The 23,282-nt window shown below is 42.1% G+C and overlaps 1 non-coding gene across 1 annotated transcript; it reads left to right on the top strand.

Moving 5' to 3' along the window:
* Positions 1-12,082: 12,082 nt before the first annotated feature.
* Positions 12,083-12,156, top strand: Trnat-ugu (transfer RNA threonine (anticodon UGU)). The gene has a single exon. It is a non-coding gene; the product is annotated as a tRNA-Thr (tRNA).
* Positions 12,157-23,282: the final 11,126 nt, after the last annotated feature.

Below are 23,282 nucleotides of genomic sequence, written 5' to 3'. Positions count from 1 at the left end.
GAAGCTTGTGCGTCAAGTGCTAGAGACATTACTCTGTTTAAACAAACTTTAGACGTCCTCTTTATGTACGCAAGAGAATGCGATGGCGTAGATGACGTGGCGTGTGACCGCCTGCGATCGGTATGCCATCAGAGAATTATGTTTTTAGTATATAGTACAGCTGACATAAAAAATGGTTACCGTACAGATCTTGCTACGGAAAAATATGTCATAGTGATGGAATGTTAATAACGTCTGATTTCTAGAAATATTACATAGTTTAAGATGAGAGTTCTTAGAGTTTAAGATAGCCTGTATACGATGTCTGCAGCATTGTCTCCTTGCACACGTCTACATTTCTGCGTCCCACTTGCCAGATCGCAGGTGAGTAGCGATAGGTCATACAATGCCTGTCTGTACATTCGCTTCTGCTGTATGCGAATGGAGCTTCGAACACTAATTTTATTATTTCAAACGTGGCTTCTGCTGGCGGAAAATGGCTGCGGCTGAGTCTTGTCCTTAGAGACGAAATAGCGGTCATGGTGAACACAACACACAGGGCACGCGGTGCAGCAGTTGCAGGGGCAGCGACGGTGGCGACCTGGCTCTGCGAGAAATGATGGCTATATAGCAGGTACTGGCATAGCATGGATGGAGCAGGGCGTGTAAGATACCTTCCCGAATCATTTGCTCGTTTTAAATCAAGTGCATAGCTCTTTCGGTTCCTATCACAGTGGCGGCATTAATGGGATATTAGTGTTATTTAGTGTTTTTTTTTAAGTGCAAGTACATACTTGCGTGTAGAAACGTTCCTGCTTGGATTTCATTTTATTTTCTGTCATTACTTACAGCTCTACTATACTCTCATAGTGCCAGACTCCTCTACGGCTGCCTATTAGCGATTTAATGGGTTGTTGACCATTGTTTTTAACACACTGATAATGTACGGACAAGTGATACTGTGAAACTTTCCTATATAAATAGACTTGATATGTAACAAGAATGTATCTGTTTAAATAATGCTCTGTGGTAATTGTTTGAACATGGAATATCAGTATAACTGCAAAATGCAAGAGTATTTGTTTAAATAATATACCGTAGTAATTGTTAAACATTCGAAGCCTCCTATTTCAATGTGTTTTCCGACGATGATTTAGAACGTTGGTATTTGGAATACTGGGAGAAATGGCAAAAAATTGTGAGAAATAACCCCAAAATTGTAGAAATGGAAAGTAATCATACATTGGTGTTGTTACAGAGAATGCCAATAGAATAATGCCCCTTTGATTTTCCCGAATACGCTTTGATGTCAAAGTGTCTGATGTCATTTTTCGCGTTATAAATAATGGTAATCAAGTTAATTCAGTCCGGCACCTGACACTTACACGTCATCCGGTTGCACTACATGAGTGGTGGGAAGCGGAGGGGAAAGGGAGGGGGAAGTGGCAACATGAAAGGGCGATTTTTACCCATTTGACAACGTGACAATGGGTTCAACATAAAACGAACACTTTTACAACAAAAAGATTTTAAGACCTTAAGATGACAGCAAATTCTGTCGAAATTGGTTGTCTTAAATAAAGAAATATTGTATGTGGACTAGGCTGTTGAATGTTTTTTAGCAAGCAATACAGATCACGCCTTCAGTACTCTCAAAATTAGAAAACTGAACTTGAAAGAGGTTGGACAGATAAACATCTGGGACTTAAATAAATAACCTATAAGAACATTGGTGCACAGTTTGTTTTTATTATCTTCATAAATTATGCATAAACATAGCTTAAGAGCACATGTGGTTTGTTTACATAAGGGGCAAGACCAAGTGATGTCACTGTTGGTATAACGAGGCAATGGGTTCTTTGTCTAATTCTCTCTCAGTCCTAGTATTGACAATATATAGAATTCTCATTGGTCTGGCCACAGTGTTCATAGCCTCAGTATAATTGAAAAATTTAAGATCTGCCTATGCAATGGGTCCTCAAGTGTATAAAGAGTGGCACGGAATCATTAATTCTTCTATTTCTCTTAGAAAATAAGGTTGAAGACAAGGTATTAATAAATTTAATTTTCATATTTTTTAAATCTATATTCGTAAAAATACTCCACAAGCCACTGTACGGTACACGATGAAGTGCACATCATATCAGCATTATGAATTTTCTTTCCTATTCCATTCACATATTGAACGACTGTCTCAATGCCTGTACACACAGAGTAATCCCTCTTATCTTTTTCTCATGGTTCCTAAATGACATATACGTTGGTGACAACATAATGGTCGCACAGTCATAAACGAATACAGGTTCTCTAGGTTAAATGACTAACGTCTCTTAGCGAGGACATTCTTATAATTGCTCTTTGTGAAAACAAAACTACAATACGTTGAACTGTTATGAAAATATTTTAGTTCAGCGGCTTAGGCACGAAACCCTATGAACATATAACAGAACATAAATATATTTCTGTAATGTAGTGGAGAGTAAATTAAAGAATCACTATAGCAGAAGAGCAGCTGTGTCACAGTGAGGTTCTGACACAAACAAGATGGATTGGTGATGCAATTACATAGACCTGAAGATGGTCCAGAGAGATTGAAGCATGTTATGTAATAAAACATATGCAACTGAGACTGCAGAATAAATGAGAATTGTTTTAAAATAAAGAGTTTTCTGGTACAGTCGATCAGAGTCTCCAGCCTGATGCTCTACTGCCACTGACGAATGAGAAAATCTTGTCCTCTAATAATCTACTTTTGCAAGTAAATATGCTGTTTTCCACGCAAACCAAGTTTTCCTCTATGTATAAGGAAGTTTTCTTTCTTCATGGAATAAACTCTATTAACTGAACAGATGTCTTCTTTCTGCATAAAATAAATGACTTCTTTCCACTTCTTGGTAATGATTCAATATCACTGTAGGAAATTAATGAAACTGATCAAATCACTACTTGAGATGCCGTCATAACGTTTGGGATTCACACCAGAAGGCTAGCAAACATCACAAACACTACGCAATCGCCTCCCCTAATCGTGGAGGTGAAAATGTCTATCACCAAGGGTCTCGAACCTGTAACCTCACACAATATTATTACAAAGCAGTTATAAACTATGTAAGCTATTTGCTAATAGGTTAACAAATTTCACCAGACTTTTCTGTTTTTATAATGTTGTTAATAATTTTCAGGAAATTATATGCTACACTACATTATCTAAAAGTATGATTCTCTTCTGTCCAGGAGGCCTTCTTCTATCTAATGATTCTAGCACTAGAATGTTGGTGAATCTGCCTTCTAATTACATGACTAACTTTTCTATCTCCTATTTTTGCTGCAGTGTCAAGTTCTTTAAATCGGCCATATTGTTCTATGTTTTTTACAGGATTCACCATCTTCACCAACAGGGTCTTACGCTGCTGCTGTCTTCTATGTAGTATATTCCTCTCGAACATCCCTGCTTTGTCATAGTCCAGGTTTCTCATATATGCAAATGTTTGAACTAATGGTATAAGTGACTTATAGATAAGTATTTCCCAGATATATTGTTACACTTTGAGATGTGTGGCAAAGTATAATGTGTTTTCTCTAAGGTTTTAATTTTTATTTGATATTTTACATTTTTGCAGTATGAAGAGGATTCCAAAATATTTAAGTTCTCCCCCTTCCCCCATTTTTGAATATTTCAGTTTGGACTCTCAAGTTATCATTAACTTTCTGAGTGCAAGCGACCACAAAATATTCTATTTTGTTGACATTTAATTTCAAACCATTCCTCCGACAGTTTTGAGTAACTACTGTATCAGAATATAATTTCTCTTTCATTGCCTCTTAAAAGAACCATGCTATGAGAGTAATCCATTACTGTAATTATATTTTTCTATTTTATGCCTTGGTTCAGATGTATAACGTGTCACATTACTTTTTCTATTACTAAAGTGATTAGAACTGGCGAGAGGGATCTCCCTGTTTGACATCATAGTGGATACTGAATTGTCAGTACGTAGTGGTTGGATTAATAGCTACCATGAGAATCACAATTCGCACATACTGTGATACAACACTCAGATCATTTCAGTTCTGTTTATTGACATGAGATTTAGACTTTTTATCTTGAAATTCTGAACAGGTGTTACATATTCAACACCCAAGATAATATACTATGCTTTCTATAATGTATTAAGACCTTGGCCAAGTTGATTGCTTTGACAAATAATGCAGTAAAATTTCAATAAAATCACATAAATAAGTTATTTCAAGGAGAATCATAGTAAGTTTTTATTGAGATAAATCATTGTTTTAAAATATTTCTAGAGTTATGACATATTTTTAAAATCGTAAATTGTATCCAAAATTTTAGTTTTGAAAATACATTAAATGGTATTTAACATTGTTTCCTATATGTATTGGCATTGACTTACTACTGTTTACTTGCCAAACCAAGTAACCAAACATTACTGTGAAACTTCTCAAAAATACAAACTATAAAGACCTAAATTGTTTCAATTTATGACAATAAGACTTAAATTATCAACAAAGAATAAAAACCCAAAAAGATAATCTTTGATTCAGCACAATATAAAATTAATTTTATTGTCGCCTTACTAGAGCATGTAAACAATGTTAAGGATGGCCCTTGACATTCCTGCAATTGCACTAACACGTAAATTAATGTAAAATATGGTAAGGACACAACTTAACATTATTTACTTGCTTAAATTATTATTCACATTTATCTGATTAGCAACAACTTTTGAAGCTCATTTGTACACACTAGCAAGTTAAGGATCTTTACGTGAGTCTTAGTAACACACATCGTCTTAGGATTCGCACAAGTCACCCCTGACAAGCATTTTCCTGGCACGAATACTGCACTACTTATTTCTACTGGCAGCAATGTTTTTGGTACTTCCCACTACTTACATTCACACATCCTGACTTAGTTGTCTTTAGTGAGAATCTGAAATTAAAGATAGAGCTAACATTTATCGTGAAACTGAAGACTAGTATGAATAAAGCACACCATCTATCATATTTTACGTATAATATCTCTGTTTATCACTGACTCTCGCTTACCTCTGTTTATAGTTTAGGTCTTCAGATGTAGCTATAAATTATGTTAGCAGCAACTATTGTTAATACGAACGAAGAAATACAACAGACTGTTGGAAATAGAGGCAACTAGAAACAACATAAAATAGAAGTAATTTAATTAATATTCTAAGTGAGTAGCTCCCAGCTTACATTACTAGATGTGTAACTGGCAGCATTGTAAGAGCTCGATGTTTGCCAACTAATTACAACTATACCCATACTTAGATGTATGGTTGTTACACTATTCTACATTGCTCCCACTGGCATGTGCGTGCCTTGTCAATCCTCGTGCCTACGCATAGCCATGTGGGTGGCCTTTGATTTGTTTATTCGTTTTTACTTTATTTCAGTTTTGATTTCTTTATAGTTCCCCTTTATTATAAATTATTTATGCCTATCATTCTCTGTTGCAGGGGAAACACTTCTTGTTAGTTTCTACCTTGTTCTTCTGATCTATTGTCATTATTCGGTCTCGTCCAGTTAATCTTAAAGACTGAAAGTTGTTCGATTACTTTTTAGATATTCTATGTGCAATCACATAAACTGTAGTCCTTAAGTTATGGTCATTTACAGCTGTTTGCAGATGACACTCTAACTGTCTGCATTCTCTTTCTGTCTCGAAGTGGGGACAAAAAAAAACCACATGATTAGCGGGACCTTGCTCTCCACATTCACGTACTGGTGTGTTCCTACATCCTACTCGATGTACACTCCTGGAAATTGAAATAAGAACACCGTGAATTCATTGTCCCAGGAAGGGGAAACTTTATTGACACATTCCTTGGGTCAGATACATCACATGATCACACTGTCAGAACCACAGGCACATAGACACAGGCAACAGAGCATGCACAATGTCGGCACTAGTACAGTGTATATCCACCTTTCGCAGCAATGCAGGCTGCTATTCTCCCATGGAGACGTTCGTAGAGATGCTGGATGTAGTCCTGTGGAACGGCTTGCCATGCCATTTCCACCTGGCGCCTCAGTTGGACCAGCGTTCGTGCTGGACGTGCAGACCGCGTGAGACGACGCTTCATCCAGTCCCAAACATGCTCAATGGGGGACAGATCCGGAGATCTTGCTGGCCACGTGGGTGGCACGGGATACATGCGGACGTGCATTGTCCTGTTGGAACAGCAAGTTCCCTTGCCGGTCTAGGAATGGTAGAACGATGGGTTCGATGACGGTTTGGATGTACCGTGCACTATTCAGTGTCCCCTCGACGATCACCAGTGGTGTACGGCCAGTGTAGGAGATCGCTCCCCACACCATGATGCCGGGTGTTGGCCCTGTGTGCCTCGGTCGTATGCAGTCCTGATTGTGGCGCTCACCTGCACGGCGCCAAACACGCATACGACCATCACTGGCACCAAGGCAGAAGCGACTCTCATCGCTGAAGACGACACGTCTCCATTCGTCCCTCCATTCACGCCTGTCGCGACACCACTGGAGGCGGGCTGCACGATGTTGGGGCGTGAACGGAAGACGGCCTAACGGTGTGCGGGACCGTAGCCCAGCTTCATGGAGACGGTTGCGAATTGTCCTCGCCGATACCCCAGGAGCAACAGTGTCCCTAATTTGCTGGGAAGTGGCGGTGCGGTCCCCTACGGCACTGCGTAGGATCCTACGGTCTTGGCGTGCATCCGTGCGTCGCTGCGGTCCGGTCCCAGGTCGACGGGCACGTGCACCTTCCGCCGACCACTGGCGACAACATCGATGTACTGTGGAGACCTCACGCCCCACGTGTTGAGCAATTCGGCGGTACGTCCACCCGGCCTCCCGCATGCCCACTATACGCCCTCGCTCAAAGTCCGTCAACTGCACATACGGTTCACGTCCACGCTGTCGCGGCATGCTACCAGTGTTAAAGACTGCGATGGAGCTCCGTATGCCACGGCAAACTGGCTGACACTGACGGCGGCGGTGCACAAATGCTGCGCAGCTAGCGCCATTCGACGGCCAACACCGCGGTTCCTGGTGTGTCCGCTGTGCCGTGCGTGTGATCATTGCTTGTACAGCCCTCTCGCAGTGTCCGGAGCAAGTATGGTGGGTCTGACACACCGGTGTCAATGTGTTCTTTTTTCCATTTCCAGGGGTGTAGATGTTTGGGATATACGCCATGACTGGCTAATAGGTGCACCATACCTCGACTAGTGGAAATGTCACAATTGCTGACTCTGTCCCTAATGCTTGGGAGTATACTGTATGCCAGCCTTCCAGTACTTCTAATCTCCCACCTTTCACAGGTGTTGTGCGAATGGGCTTTACATGTTCTAGAAAGTTCCTTTCCTTGTCTATAAGAGTGCCTAGGTATCAGAAAACGACACTTCCTTTTATAGGGACTCTGTCAAGCCCCAGGAAGGAATTTCTGGCGAGAGAAAGTATTTCCTTATTCTGCTGTTTGCTTAGTTTAACCAACGAAGAAAGAGGCCTCTTACAACTTTTTAGGCCAGAGATCACCCAGCTCGCTTAAAGTGGTGACAGCGAGGTGGCCTGGTGAATTTCAAGGAGAAAGGAATTTCTGTTCACATAGCAGACCAGCCGCTTCAAACAGCATGCTAAGATGTTTTACTACCACTGATTGCCCCTCGCATAGCATTTCCGGAAGAGTACTTCTCAGCAAAAACCAAGGTTTCTTTGAAATTTATTTTGGCCAAATGTCCCTGCTACTAAAAATTGTGGCTCTCCACGAGTACAGATGTGCGTCACACCATGTTAGCTGTTTCCGTGAATGCAGTCCTGGGCCCACATCATGCAAAGCATTATGCAAAACCGGCAGGAAGGCACCAGGTTGTCACCAGCCCTGACAATGGCTAGGTCAATGTCCCGTACTTGCCTGTAGTCGAGGTTACAGCAGCTTGTGCTGTCTTCTGGAAAGGAAATGGGGGGTGGGGGGGGCGGGGAGTGCCCCTAACATTGGGTCACTGGTCTGGTCCGTCTAGATTGACTCATCGTTGGTACATAAAACACACCAGCCTGGTAACAGACTGCTACATGTCACAGTCGTGAGTACAATTCCGTATTTCGGAGTCGAAATTTTCTACAACCTGAAGAACTCTACTAACCGTATCATCTATAGACTTCCACTTTCTGAATCCATATTGGTATTGACTCAAACCCTAAAACTCCCATGGAGGCTGCGACTGGTCACAAAGCAAACGCTCCTGAACCTTGACGAAGACATTTAATAATCTTCCAGCAATGGTGGGTCTTTCGCCTTCACATTTTTAATTCCTACTGCCCTAGCTGTTTTCCAAGTATGTATGTGGTTTTATGGACGGTTACAGCCAGTTTATTGCACATGCAACACCGCGGCATCTGAAAAAGCACACCATTCGTTTTTCCTCAAGTCTTGCCCTGGAACCCACATACACCACTACTAGGAAGCCATCTGCATGCAGTGCACCAGCTTGAACGGTACGTGCCCCGTCTAAGAGATGTAATAGGGGTTACATACCAAGATCCCACAACAACAGACCATTAAGGGAGCCTTGGGGTGCACTCATTGGTAACCTTTTTGATTACCTTGCTCTGCCCCGCAAGCCATCGGGCGCTACATCTACTAATACTTAACAACATTATTGTACAGACATCTGGGGACCTTGGGATCTGGGTGGTGTGCGAACATCACAGGCCACCAGGGGTTACCTAATGTTCATGCAGTGTCTATTGTGACGTTATGGCTGAGCGATTTACATACCCCTGTGGACGTCAGAATGATCCTCATTGGTACGACTGCCCAATAATTGGACTGCTCTCCACGAACGCAATTGTAATTAATGAAAATTGTGTCGCACAATGGATAACTAGGAGGACGGGGTCGGTCCTAGCAAACATGAGGTATGGATGCTGTACCTCATGCAAAGTAACAAACAGGGTGTTCATCTAACTACGAAATGAAACACTGGTCTACATTCTTCTTCTTCTTCTTCTTCTTCTTCTTCTTCTTCTTAGCAGCGGCCCCTTAGAGCGTGGCCGTTTATTATTGTCCAACGCTTTCTGTGGATTTCGGCTTCTTGATCTTAGATCTGCATGTTAGTGTCTAGCCACCATAATTTACGTCTTCCACGTTGTCTCTGCCCTTTAACAGTGAGGTGACAGGCTGAGATGATGACAGGTGGGTGATGCCCGTATGATGTCTGTAGACCACCGATGTCTCGATTCTTTCATTTGTAATTGACTGGAGCTACACCATCTAGTTGTCGGATCATTGTATTGTTGATGTAGTTGAGCAGGGAAATGCCTAATGAGCTTTTCAGTATCCACATTTCCATGACACGTAGAGAGTGCTCACCACTTCTAAGTGCGGACCGACACTCGATACCACATAATGCAGCTGGCCTCACAATTGTGCGGTATATCTTTGATAGTAAGTGGATAGGCATTTTCTTATCACAAAGGATACCAGTGACATCTCTGAATCTCATCCATGTCGCTTTTATTCTTGCTCGCACAACCACATTCCTTGCTGACATACATGAATAACAAATTATTACAGGATCAGTTTGAATAGAAGCAACGCAGAGGATAAGAAAACTATCAGTGTTAACATGAGTCAATACGAATCGAATGCGTGAATACCTCAGCAATGATTGGATAATTTGGGTAAATGAGACAATACCGTAATTTATACATGGATTACGGGAAGGAAACTCTATGGTAATCATGCAATGATTATCTCAATTTGCCAGAACAATGAAAGAACTATACATGCTACTAACATTTCCGACTGAGTCGTAATGAGCCTTCAGCTACTCCTGAGAGTACTGGATTCTGAGGTGAGACCAGTCCTAACACCGTACCAGCAGACACACCTTAATTCTCGCTACCTGCTCGCCTAAGCTGCACCATGTTACGTGAAGCGCAGTGGGTGCTGTAATCTGCCTCAAACTGCCACATACTAGCTCTACCTCAGATCTCCAGATGCAGTCCCTAGGTCAAGTTTTCTCTTCTGTGTCTAGAAAGATGTCTCCTTCACAGTTCCAAGCCGAAGTCCGCTCTACCGCTCCTCGAATCAAAGTTTTCTCTGCTGCAACTCGAACGTAAGTGTAGACTAGTGACCTTCAAACATAATTCTTCTCTGTCTCAAGAAGCAATTTGTACTCCACTCTGGAAATTCTTGTGCACGTATAAGAACAGCGATGCAAAATGCTGGCAAATGAAATATTTGTTAACAAGTCAACAGTCTCCACTCCATGTGAAAGTTTTGCAATATTAACCAGTCGCTAGATCCCGGGCTTGCAGTTCTTAAGCAGTACTGAGTTATTCCCCCGCTCTTCAGCCAGTTCGATGTTTTAGCCAATGAGATCACCTCCATGTGTGCACGCCTCGAAAACTGGTATTGCCTTTGCTTATTCTGCTGTTTGCTTAGTTTAACCAATGAAGAGGCCTCTTACAACTTTTTAGGCCAGAGATCACCCAGCTCGCTTAAAGTGGTGACAGCGAGGTGGCCTGGTGAATTTCAAGGAGAAAGGAATTTCTGTTCACATAGCAGACCAGCCGCTTCCAACAGCATGCTAAGATGTTTCACTACCACTGATTGCCCCTCGCATAGCATTTCCGGAAGAGTACTTCTCAGCGAAAACCAAGGTTTCTTTGAAATTTATTTTGGTCAAATGTCCCTGCTACTAAAAATTGTGGCTCTCCACGAGTACAGATGTGCGTCACACCATGTTAGCTGTTTCCGTGAATGCAGTCCTGGGCCCACACCATGCAAAGCATTATGCAAAAGCGGCAGGAAGGCACCAGGTTGTCACCAGCCCTGACAATGGCTAGGTCAATGTCCCGTACTTGCCTGTAGTCGAGGTTGCAGCAGCTTGTGCTGTCTTCTGGAAAGGAAAGGGGGGGGGGGGGGCGGGGAGTGCCCCTAACATTGGGTCACTGGTCTGGTCCGTCTAGATTGACTCATCGTTGGTACATAAAACACACCAGCCTGGTAACAGACTGCTACATGTCACAGTCGTGAGTACAATTCCGTATTTCGGAGTCGAAATTTTCTACAACCTGAAGAACTCTACTAACCGAATCATCTATAGACTTCCACTTTCTGAATCCATATTGGTATTGACTCAAACCCTAAAACTCCCATAGAGGCTGCGACTGGTCACAAAGCAAACGCTCCTGAACCTTGACGAAGACATTTAATAATCTTCCAGCAATGGTGGGTCTTTCGCCTTCACATTTTTAATTGCTACTGCCCTAGCTGTTTTCCAAGTCTCCGACATCCTGTCTATTCGCAAAGGACTGTTTAGTAATACTGTCAAATAACGTACTATCATTGGACCTATCATTCGCAAAACCTCAGGATAGACCGTATCCGGACCTAGAGTCTGTCAACTTTTCAGCTTGGAATTTGCGATAGCAGCTTTTTCCTGATCGAACGGTAACACCAACATCTGCTTATTGTATTCATTAATTGATTAAGTTGTATGTATTTCAGTATCTGTGTTTGTGTTATCATTAGGAAATATGACGAATAGCAGATATTCTACTGACTCCTTCCATCCAGCCGCTAGTCGATAACTCATACGGTCTTCTCCTTACGTCAAATTGCAGTTATCTTCCTATAAACTTCTCTCATTGTAAATGATGACTAACTGAAACCCTAAGCTGCCGACAGGTGTTGTTGATATACCTCGATGTGGACAGCTGAAAATGTGTGCCCCGACCGGGACCCGAACCCGGGATCTCCTGCTTACATGGCAGACGCTCTATCCATCTGAGCCACCGAGGACACAGATGAATAGCGCGACTGCAGGGACTTATCCCTTGCACGCTTCCCGTGAGACTCACATTCCCAACTGTCCACAATTCTACATATGTAATGTACCTTATACACATTTGCCCATTCACTCATTACTCGCGCACGCTTTGGCGATTCCTGTAAGAGTTGGGCAATCTGTGCGCATTCGCACAGACGAAGGTCAATGGCCTTTAACTATATATATGAAGACAGTGACTGTTCTCGAAAGAACAGAATACTGTTGATGACCTGCAGTCGCGCTATTCATCTGTGTCCTCGGTGGCTCAGATGGATAGAGCGTCTGCCTTGTAAGCAGGAGATCCCGGGTTCGGGTCCCGGTCGGGGCACACATTTTCAGCTGTCCACATCGAGGTATATCAACAACACCTGTCGGCAGCTTAGGGTTTCAGTTAGTCATCATTTATTCCAGGGAAAAGCTGCACGGTCATCAACAGTATTCTGTTCTTTCGAGAACAGTTACTGTCTTCATATTCTCTCATTGTATTCTTTTAGTAACCTGAATCGGCGTTTTGTAGACATGTCAACTGTCCTGCATTCAGTGGTCCTCGTAGTGTGTTCTCATTAGCCTAAAGCATTTTGATAAACTCTTCTTCTTGATCTTACCCTTCGCCTCAACACGGGAATTTCTGGGATGCACGCGATTCATCTTTTTCTGAGAGATATAAATGTCCTGTGACCTTTGCAAGACTTCAGTTAGTAAGTGCACACCAAAATATACATGTACCGGAACGTATTCCATTGGAAATGCTGCAATGTAGGCAGTTAAACCATCCGAGTCCGTTTTTCCTGTTGCGTAATCCAGTCATGCCTCCTCTGTTTGTCTCCCTCTGTTGTTGCTACTTTCCCCTTCGATGACAACTGAATTATGGTTGCTGGATGTCGGGTATTTGACCACTTCTCAACTATTAATATTAGCTGATACTATCCAGATTGCTAAAATGACAAATACTTTAAGAAATTCTTATTTGCAATTGCGCTAGAGCGAATGACGAAGAATTGAGAAACAGTATTAAAAAAAAAAGAAAAACTGGTTGATGCGGCCCTTCATGAGGCGCAACGTCAGTGATACTCCCCAACCAGTGAGAAAAAACTGCTCAGAATTGATGACAATGTCATTTTAACTGCTCCTGTTCTTGAAAGAGATTGTCTAGCTCCGTGAGATAGCATATCATTTCGTTAATTGTTAATCTGTCGTATAATAATCGGGCCAGTCCATGTGTTGGACTTTCAGATAGATTCTTTTATATTTCTGTGCTTTGGGGTTTCATCTTATTCGCTGTTGTAATCGCACTGGCATGCCCTGCATGATGGGCATTTACTCAATATGCATTTGATCCATGCATTTAAGATTTCCAATGCTCTTTCCGAGGCGAAAACTTTACTTGAATATAAGCTTCGGGTGGAGGGAGATTTTGAGCATCTGTGATACGTGTAAACTCTGTACCGTCGTTTAGTGTTCCATTTGCACTCATTAGCAGTTGAAATGGATGACTACTTAGTAAAGTGTAGCACGACGTTTCTACATGATAACGGCGGCGATCAGCCCTTGTATAGGTTCGACGACACATCAAATTCATCGAGCAGCCATTCTCATCCGCGGTAGCTTAACATTTCATATAGATTGGTCAGAGCCGGAAAAAGGCAGGCATATCTCTCTAGATGGCATTGAAGATGGGCTCAGTAGGACTGAGGTCAAATAACCTGGAGCACAGATTTTCGACTGGTTCTCAAGCTACCTTGATGCAGTTCAACTATTCTGGAGCAACAGGATGAGATATAGTTTTAATGATGGTAGAGGTTACGTATGAAAATCAATGGGCAACGAAATTGACGCACATCATCAGGCAGTAGGTCTTTCCACACTGAGATACGACGACATACGTGTCAGTGGCCAAACTGCGTTCCATGTAAACATCCTCAACACGAAAATGCCTCCACCAATTGCCTGAATGGTATCCTGTTGGCTTTCTCACTGTTGTCCTATATAAGGTATTGCTCTGCCCCTGCCGGCCGAGGTGGCAGAGCGGTTCTTAGGCGCTACAGTCTGGAACGGCGCGACCGCTACGGTCGCAGGTTCGAATCCTGCGGGCATGGATGTGTGTGATGTCCTTAGGTTAGTTAGGTTTAAGTAGTTCTAAGTTCTAGGGGACTGACGACCTCAGAAGTTAAGTCCCATAGTGCTCAGAGCCATTTGAACCATTTTTGCTCTGCCCATAACGGCGATGAATTTAAATCTTCTTTTCTTCCCCATCCTATCATCTGTATGATCCTACGTCTACTGCAACTCTTCAGTCAATGCCAAATTTATCAATGTTTAGAGGATAAAATAACGATTTTCGTGTTGTTATTGCTTCAAATTCCCGTCTGACTATCCACAGGTAGGTTGACCATTGTTACCCTCTCTCTGTTATCTTCCGTTCCCGTGCGTGGCCACTGAGTGAATGGTTCAAATGGTTCAAATGGCTCTGAGCACTATGGGACTTAACTGCTGAGGTCATCAGTCCCCTACAACTTAGAACTACTTAAACCTAACTAACCAAAGGACATCACACACATCCGTGCCCGAGGCAGGATTCGAACCTACGACCGTAGCGGTCGCGCGGTTCCAGACTGTAGTGCCTAGAACCTGTTACCCTATATCACTTAAGGCATATTCAGGGATGGTTCCTATGAAAAAGACAGGACTAATTTCTTTACCTGTCATTTTCCAATTCATGTCTGTTTTATGTACCTTATGACCTCTGCACCGACGTGATGTTAATCATTAATATTTGTTTATTTGTTATTGTACTTATCAGTCCTAAGACTGGTTTCACGGACCTCTTCACGGATATGTATCCTGTTCAAGCGTTTGTATCTCTACATAACTACTGCAACCATCCATTAGTACCTTCTTAGTTCTTACAGTATTCAAGCCTTCGTCTTCGATTACAATTTTTATGCACATAATTTCCTTCCATTAGCAATTAACCACTTCTTGATGCCTCAGTATCACTCCTAACACAACATCCCTTAATTTTGTTTAGTTGTATATAAAGCTTTCTTCTCCCTAATTAGATTCAATACCATTTCGTTACTTTCTCGATGTTGCCATGTAATCTTCGACATTATTCTGTAACACCACATTTCAAAACACTTCAAGGAAGATTTCCTAACACTTACCTTTATGTGAGAGCTGAGCTTCTTTGGGCGTATAAAATATTCAAATAACTTACGGGAATGCAGCCGAGTGACGTCGTCAACAACCACCGATTTTTCGACAGCAACACACCCTACAATTTTCAAGGCAAAACTGCGGCAAGTAAGCGGTGTGCAAGGGATTTAAAACCTCGGTTCAAGAGAAACTCCGGAAAGATAACACTCACTCACACTACCAACTCTTGCTCCTTCACTATCCAAAAACGAGCGACGTCAGAAGCTATCGATATTAAAATTAATAATCAACGGGTGAGGCAGCATAAACTTCGTCTCTCTGTTTTTTTTACACGTGAGAGAGCAGGACCCCATGCAGAATTTAAACAAAAACCATCATCTCTATCTATATTACCTACTAATTTAATTTCAACAGCTTTCTTAATAACACTTCTCAATAGCTGGAAGTGGATGCCAGAACCTTGTGTTGTTATACAGTATTCCATGGGATGACCGGTGCCCAGACAACGTTATGCAACGGCGAATTTTCTCTGCTGTTGTAAGCGTGTGTGCCACTTATGTTCAGTACACAGATCCTCCACCATCTAGTGAGTGCCCAGAATACAATGAGGTGACAAAAGTCATGGAATAGCATATGCACCTATACAGACGGTGCTAGTATTGCGTACACAATGTATAAAAGGGCAGTGCATTGGCGAGGCTGTTATTTGCACCCAGGTGACTTCAAAATGGTTCAAATGGCTCTGAGCACTATGGGACTTACCATCTGAGGTCATCAGTCCCCTAGAACTTAGAACCACTTAAACCTAACTAATCTAAGGACATCACACACACCAATGCCCGAGGCAGGATTCGAACCTGCGACGGTAGCGGTGATGTCTACTGCCTTTGCCCAACGAGCTAATCAAATATCCCAATATAAATTTCAATTTTGAACATCTATTGTTCATTCATATTCGTATCAAATGCTGTCTGTCATGGAACAAACTGTGCAACACTGAAGGCAGTGAAGTTCAGTAGTAGAACTATAGGCATGCTGGAACACTTTGCTTATATTTATGACACCATATGAGTTAGGTCATTGACCTGTCCCGTAGCCTGATCTTGACCTTGAACGCATTACGTAATCATGCAATCATGCACACCCTCCTACTCTCCTCCATCACTCCCCCCCCCCTCCCCCGCCCAGTCCCTACCTCTTTCAGCCAGTCATAGTGTAGTGTTAAAATGAAAAAACAATCAAAATCTAAGATGGTGGAACTATCCTCATTGTGCTAGTGAGAAAATAAGAAAAAGAAGACACACTCCTTTTTCGCAGATATAATAAGTGTGAGGTTACAAGCTATGCCAATTTTTTATTGACGTCATCAAAACATGAATGTGGAAAATATGAAAGAAATTAAAATAGTGCTGTGTGGCACATTTAAACACACACACACACACACACACACACACACACACACAAAATCACAAATTACCGTATTTCCACTTCTGCATTAGGTACCAAAAACGCATAAGCATCTATAATTCTGCCTCATCAGTAAATTTCTCTGTCAGCTGCTTTATACTCCACTAAAGCATATTGATGGCAAATACTTTACTGCATCATCAGTAAATTTCATAGCTCTTCATTACACTGCAATAAAAATGATTATGTCTAATTTCATTTCTCTCGATCAGGCCGGCCGGTGTGGCCGTGCGGTTCTAGGCGCTTCAGTCTGGAACCGCGCGACCGCTACGGTCTCAGGTTCGAATCCTGCCTCGGGCATGGATGTGTGTGATGTCCTTAGGTTAGTTGGGTTAAGTAGTTCTAAGTTCTAGGGGACTGATGACCAAAGATGTTAAGTCCCATAGTGCTCAGAGCCATTTGAACCATTTGAACTATTTCTCTCGATCTCTATGTAATGGTTATTTTAATGTTGCATCAGCATTATATTAAAGAAGGTGATGGGAAGGAAAAAACCGACAAAATAAATTTTATTTAACTTTTCACACAATAAATGGCCCTGAGCACTATGGGACTTAACTGCTGTGGTCATCAGTCCTCTAGAACTTGGAACTACTCAAACCTAACTAACCTAAGGACATCACACACATCCATACCCGAGGCAGGATTCGAACCTGCGACCGTAGTGGTCGCGCGGTTCCAGACTGTAGCGCCTAGAACCGCTCGGCCACTTCGGCCGGCCACACAATAAATCGCATTGTCATTCATACAGTAAAATCATAGTTAGCTTGTCTGCATACATTTTCACTCTGAGCGCAGATAAATTTTTATTATAAAAAAACATTAAATTTCTTCCATTGTTCAACAAAAAGAGGCATTTCGCTCACCTACATTGCCTGAGAAATCCTGCAAGGGGCAATCTCGTCACCACTGTTCCAACAATTTCACATTTAATTCAGCAGTCATTGGTTCATATTTGTCAACACACATTTTAATTCGGAGCACAGGAAGTGTGGTTGTGCTCAATATTATGCGTGTCATCATAGGTGTCAGCAAGTGGAAGAGAATGGGGGGGGGGGAGGGAGGGAGAGTGGCACTTACCTCCCCCCCCCCCCATGATATCTAGGGAAGACCTTTTATTAATTTCAGAATTATCACGTATTTGTAGAAATGACTGTCTCTGAATCTAACTCAGCTGCAGGTGGCTTTAATAAATACCACATTGTTTCCTTGTCAGACTTTTCACAGTAAATTATACCGTTTCTTACAGTGTCATGCCACACTGCAAGTGTATTCACCTATACTTCACCGCTGGACCCAAATACAGAAAAAATAAAAAATTTATGTGGCCAACGAGAGGAAATATCAGCGTCAAAAGGATGTTTAGATCTTCTTAACAAATATGGTTCTTAAAATATATCAGCAGCAAACCTGTGCAACATTTAGCTACAGAGTTTCGAGTTCTGTAGTCCAGTTGGCATGTGTACACAGTAGGGTACCAAATTAGAGAGTCCGAAGGCTATTTTGGTTGAGTCCAAAGTTGTTAAAAATTGGTTCTACCGAACAGTCTGATGGTTTTTTTTCGAAAGGGCCCTACATACTAGATATTCATATTAATAACACAAAAAGACTTTGGATACACTAATTAAATATGCTTACATTTATGGTACACCAGTAATCTACCTTCAAAAATATGTATTGCAAAACTATCAAACAACAAACTTTATGCACACCATGTTAAATTGAATTCGTGAGTCACAACACGTTCTCAACCCCAACTAAACAGTTGTGTCAAAAAAGAACTTTTGAAATCTTGCTCGCTCTTGGATAAATTTCTGTGGACTGCACATGCACGTCATATTTTGGTAACAAACTCTTCACGAAGACGCATGACTCAAGTGGAATAATTGAGCATACACCATTCAGTCCCATGGGACACCAGCTGAGCCCATACTGTGATGGTGGTGGCTCTTCCGTTAACAATTTAGCTGGTGTTATATCCAGCTCATGGTAGGGCGTTGTCCACTTTAGGATAAAACTTTCAGAAGCAACCATGTTACTTCGAGAACCACCCAATAGCCGAAATGAAATTTCCTTCGGAAGAAATCGATTGCCCTTGGTGCAGAACCTCCGACAATCAAAGAGGACACCACACAAGGTTCTGAAAAATAGAGTTTCATAGTAATACGGAGTCCCGCGCTACAGAAAAATGGCTGTTTTCTTGAATTATAACAAGTAATTAATAAGTAAAAATAAAAAGCTTATTATTAGTCGTGCCTATTCGATTTACTTTTTTTTGTAATTTGGCGATGCACGCACAGAGCACAGCGGCAACAACACCAATGACTTAGTTTCTACTGGTAGTTGTCTCATATTTATACATATTTTCCTGCTGAGCCATCAACTGCTGACAAGTTCCCACAAGCAAAAGTAACTAGTCAGTAAGATAATACTTTCACAATCTCGAAGTATCACTGACTCGACAAAATGCATGTGTGCTTTTCTCAGAGAATTTGAGGCTTACTGAACATATTGCCAGCGAATTCAGACTTGTTACCGCCTAATCGACTTGTGTGTCATATTATGCCAAGACCAGAGTCAAATACCATGTCGACAGAAGTGTAAAGACATGAAGCAGTATTCCGTCACATTAACCTATATCCATAGTATGATAAATAATGGAATGATATTAAAACATCCAACAACTCGTTTGGAAAACCTTTGAACACGATATAAAATCTAGATACTTTTTTTCATGAGTGCTTACCCGAGGTGAGGTGCAGCGTGGAAGTGGCAACAGTCAGCATATCATCCACTCTGACACCATGCGCAACCTGAGCTCTGCGTTGGTCAGCTCTCTCATTTAAAAGGGAACGCGCTCACCTTGTGCAGTCTTCCGTGAGTGCTGTAAATTTTTTCTCGAGAGACCTTTACAGGCTGCAGACCCATGTCGCATCGTTTTGAAATTCAAACAAAATCTTCTGCATTTACGCCTCGCGATGCGTGTATCATTAGCTGCGATACACATCGATTTCCTGTCTTTTGCATCGTTGTTCATCCGTTCTGTAATTTTAGAGTTTAACTCTTAGCGCAATAAACAGCATTATAAAAAATGATGTAACTATCCTAGTTCAATCTTTGTGACATGTGCAGTATTCTAAGGTCACTTGTTAGATATTCCTAGCAGACTCTTCTACATTAATATGAATTCCTTAATGCTTTTTGATGCCTTAAACACACTATATCACCCTGTCGACAGTACAGCATCACATAACCTAACAAACTCATCATCTGAAAATAAATTTAATTGATCTTCTAGGCTTAAAATCCAGTAGCAAGCACCCATTACACGTACATACAATCGGCTTCTGATAATACAATCCTATTTAAGACCCAGTAACTGACAACCATTACACATTGTTGTGACCCAAAGAGCAGTTGCCTCTTTGTCTGCAGGGTGCAGGAGACGGGCCCAGAGACATTTCTGGAGGTGCTGGAAACACAGCAGTATCTGCAGTAACATTTATTCGCCAGGATGAGTATACAGAGTAATAAAGCTGTCTCAGGGTATCGTACAACGGCCTGAGGTCTCAGTGCGTGCTGTGAAGAAGCACTGATCCGCCTCATCAGTGACCCATGATGTCAGAGCCACAAGATGGTGCACTGCTGCCGATGCACTGCCATGCAGGTGGCGGCGTGGAGATGGGCAGGCGTGGCCCGCTCCACACGTTCCTTCCTACGGTGTGGCCCTAAACCTCATTGCGCGCGCTTCTATGAGGATAGCCGACTGTGTGGTCCAGGATGTTGGTTATCGTGAAGGTTAGGCCCTGGGTGCCTATTCTGTATCTTTCCGCCATTGGTCCGGTCGTTTCGGTACTCAAGATCACCGAACGGTCTAGTACTCGAATTAGGCCCCTGCGTTATTCAGTACGCATTTCGGAAGCGATACAGTTCGGGTCTAGAGAACCAAAGCGCTGTTGTCGGTTTGCGTCGCGCAAGCCAATCGAAAGCAAATGGCTGCAGATTTGAGCATGCGCACTGCAGCGCGGACAGAGCCGCGAACACAAAGCGGCTAGCAGACGACACAGGCGCGCTATTCTTCGAAGTACCGAAAATTGCGATTACGCTGCCATAACGTATGACGCCCCATTCCATCGAGCTGACTTGCCCGCCTTCATCACTCTGGCCTCCTCCTTAACAGTACCAGGCGCAGTAATCCATTTCCATGATTCTCAGCTGAAATGCATCGAAATTTTTAGTTTCCCTGACCGCATGTTTCCATGCATGCGTATTAACGATAGCGTATTTAACTGTATTCTGCAGAGTGTCGTAAATGCCGCATTATGTTATCTTATTTTCACTCACACTGACATAGTGTTTTGGATTTTACATTTCGGAAAATGAGTTAGGAATAGTGTGTAATACCACATTGTACTAATACATCTATAAAAACAGCCGAAAAATTGATTCCGAGAGTTTCAAAGAATAAGAAAATAAACAGAATGTGGTTATAACTCGTTCCTAGAGATCCAAATGATTAAGTAGCCCACTTCCCTGTATGATCGTCAACGATTTGGGTCTTAAAAACAAAATTGAAAAAACGCGTTTTCGAGAGCTCCTGCAGTTCGTCGAAGTTTATGACATGCATCTCATGAATGAAAATGTCTCGTATATGGTGCCACAGTTGTTGAGGATTCGATCGCAGATAAATACTTGTGACAAGCAAGATTATGAAGATGACTGCTGCTAGTTACATTCCCAGTAATTTAAGTTGTCCTCTTAGATTCCTGTCTAACCGCATATTTCTGAGAAGAAAAAATATAAAGGTCACTGTCTGTTGTTTCACTCACAGCAGTTTCATCTCCAGTAATTTCATATTCCGTTTTTTAAACACACAGAAATCACTAAATCATTACTGAGGAAGTGCGCTCTTACATGTAAGTAATAACGAATATTGCAGAAAAATCTTAACTTACACGAATCACAATGTCTCAGAACGTGTTGCTTATATCAAGAGGAAAAGAGAATTTTTGTACCCATATGTACGCGAATCCGTGTCCTTTCAAATGGCATTCCCGCGCGCTATACACATTTTTAACGTTTTTTTTTTATTCCACAAAAACAGTAACAAAAATGGCTAGATTTCAATGAAATGACATAAATAAGGTGACATATAATTGCAGTCATAAATTACAGCATTCATAGAATGAGGACTGATATTCAGTCATTAGAGTCTTTGGCAGTAGCACACATTTAGCACCTTCACTATCACCTTCAACTGGTGGCAGTTCAGCATGCACATTTTCTTCTTCTGCAGCCTGAGGTTGGCCACGCCAAACAACAGGACGCAGCGCTCAATTCTCGTACTATTACGTAGAGGAACGCAGGCTGGCTTCGTTGCCAAACGGTGCTGCGTAAGTCATAAATGCGTGATAGTTTGGAAGGTTTCCAATATCAGACTTCACATAATTGCTTTCCATTGTTATTTGAAATTTGCAAACACGTTTCGATAGTTACTAACTAAACCATTTGTGGGAAAAAGTACACAAAGTCACTAGAATGTCAGTTCACACTCATGTAATATACGTAAGCAGAGCCGATGTCCTAATATTTAATGATCTTTAAACTCTTATTTGCATTAAGGTAACACGTATTTTTAGAGAATATTGACCGAAAATGTTTTTTTTTATGTAATCATTCACAGTAACAACCTAACCTAACCATATTTCTAACAAAGGAAAATAGTCTATTATGAACTCACTTTCCAACCGGATGAGTCCTCTGGAGATTCTTTTGTAACAAAATCACTAAATCCAAAGTTAAAGCCGCTAAATATGTTTAAAATAACAAATTATAGGTGTACATAAACCACAGCTCACCGATCGACAGGGCCACACCGAAATCCAAAACCTCTCGGTACAATTGTCGTAAAATCGGTGGGAGGACCGTTCGGTAACAGGTCTCAGCAGCTTACTGAATAGGATATTTGGATAAAGAACCGGAAATGACGTCACTACCGAGACTAACCTACTACACCAATCGGTATGAACGATACAGAATAGGGCCCCTGGTCATCCCCCATGGATCGATGTTCATGAGTTGGTCAGGGGGCTGCGAGAACGTGCCATATGTGGATGGTGTAGAGTGACAGGTAACAGGTAATCCACGAGTAGCCCACAGTGGAAGGAGGGCTGGTAGCACATCTGACTGCTTCTCATCTGTGATCGTCCGTTATGGAGCAATGGCAGACCATGGCTGTGGTTTGCACCAGGTTGGCTGCGTCTGAGCATCAAAGTCAGCAAGCAGACCATCATCGATTGGCTTGTTGTGGTTACATTGAAACCCATTAGAGCGTCATTCTCTCTGGTTCTAGAGACATGGACAGGATGGGAGCATGACTGAATGTGTCCTCGCGTTCAGAAAACCCTGTTATTTAAAGAGCCGAGCCCACACCACCTATGACTCAGTGGCTCTGGGTGCATGGGCGAATTTGCCCTCGTTTATTGGTCTTCAGCGTTTCTTGCCTTACTGTGATCGCTCAATAATTATTTTAGGGTGCCAAGCACGAGATTTCTGCAATGTTTGACTATTGCAGTGGCGCTCTAACATTTAAAGTTATGTGGTGTTACTTCATATCTGCCCTGTTAAGTTGTATTGTGGCATTTGCTCTTTTGTGTCCCTCGCTCGGAGGTTGTGGGCCAATGATCACCGGTGCCTGTGTCCTGCTACATCGGTGGTACGCTGTGTTGACATTTTGATTGAGACGTCGGTCCTGAGCTGGCCTTCTCGGCTCTCAGCTTCCGTAGCGAATTCGTTCAGGGGTGCCACAACTTACACACTGTCAGCTTTTTG

This window comes from Schistocerca nitens, chromosome 3 (assembly GCF_023898315.1).
Source record: "Schistocerca nitens isolate TAMUIC-IGC-003100 chromosome 3, iqSchNite1.1, whole genome shotgun sequence".
Lineage (NCBI taxonomy): Eukaryota > Metazoa > Arthropoda > Insecta > Orthoptera > Acrididae > Schistocerca > Schistocerca nitens.
Note: the sequence above shows the minus strand (reverse complement) of the source record. Positions and strands in the feature narration are given on the sequence as shown.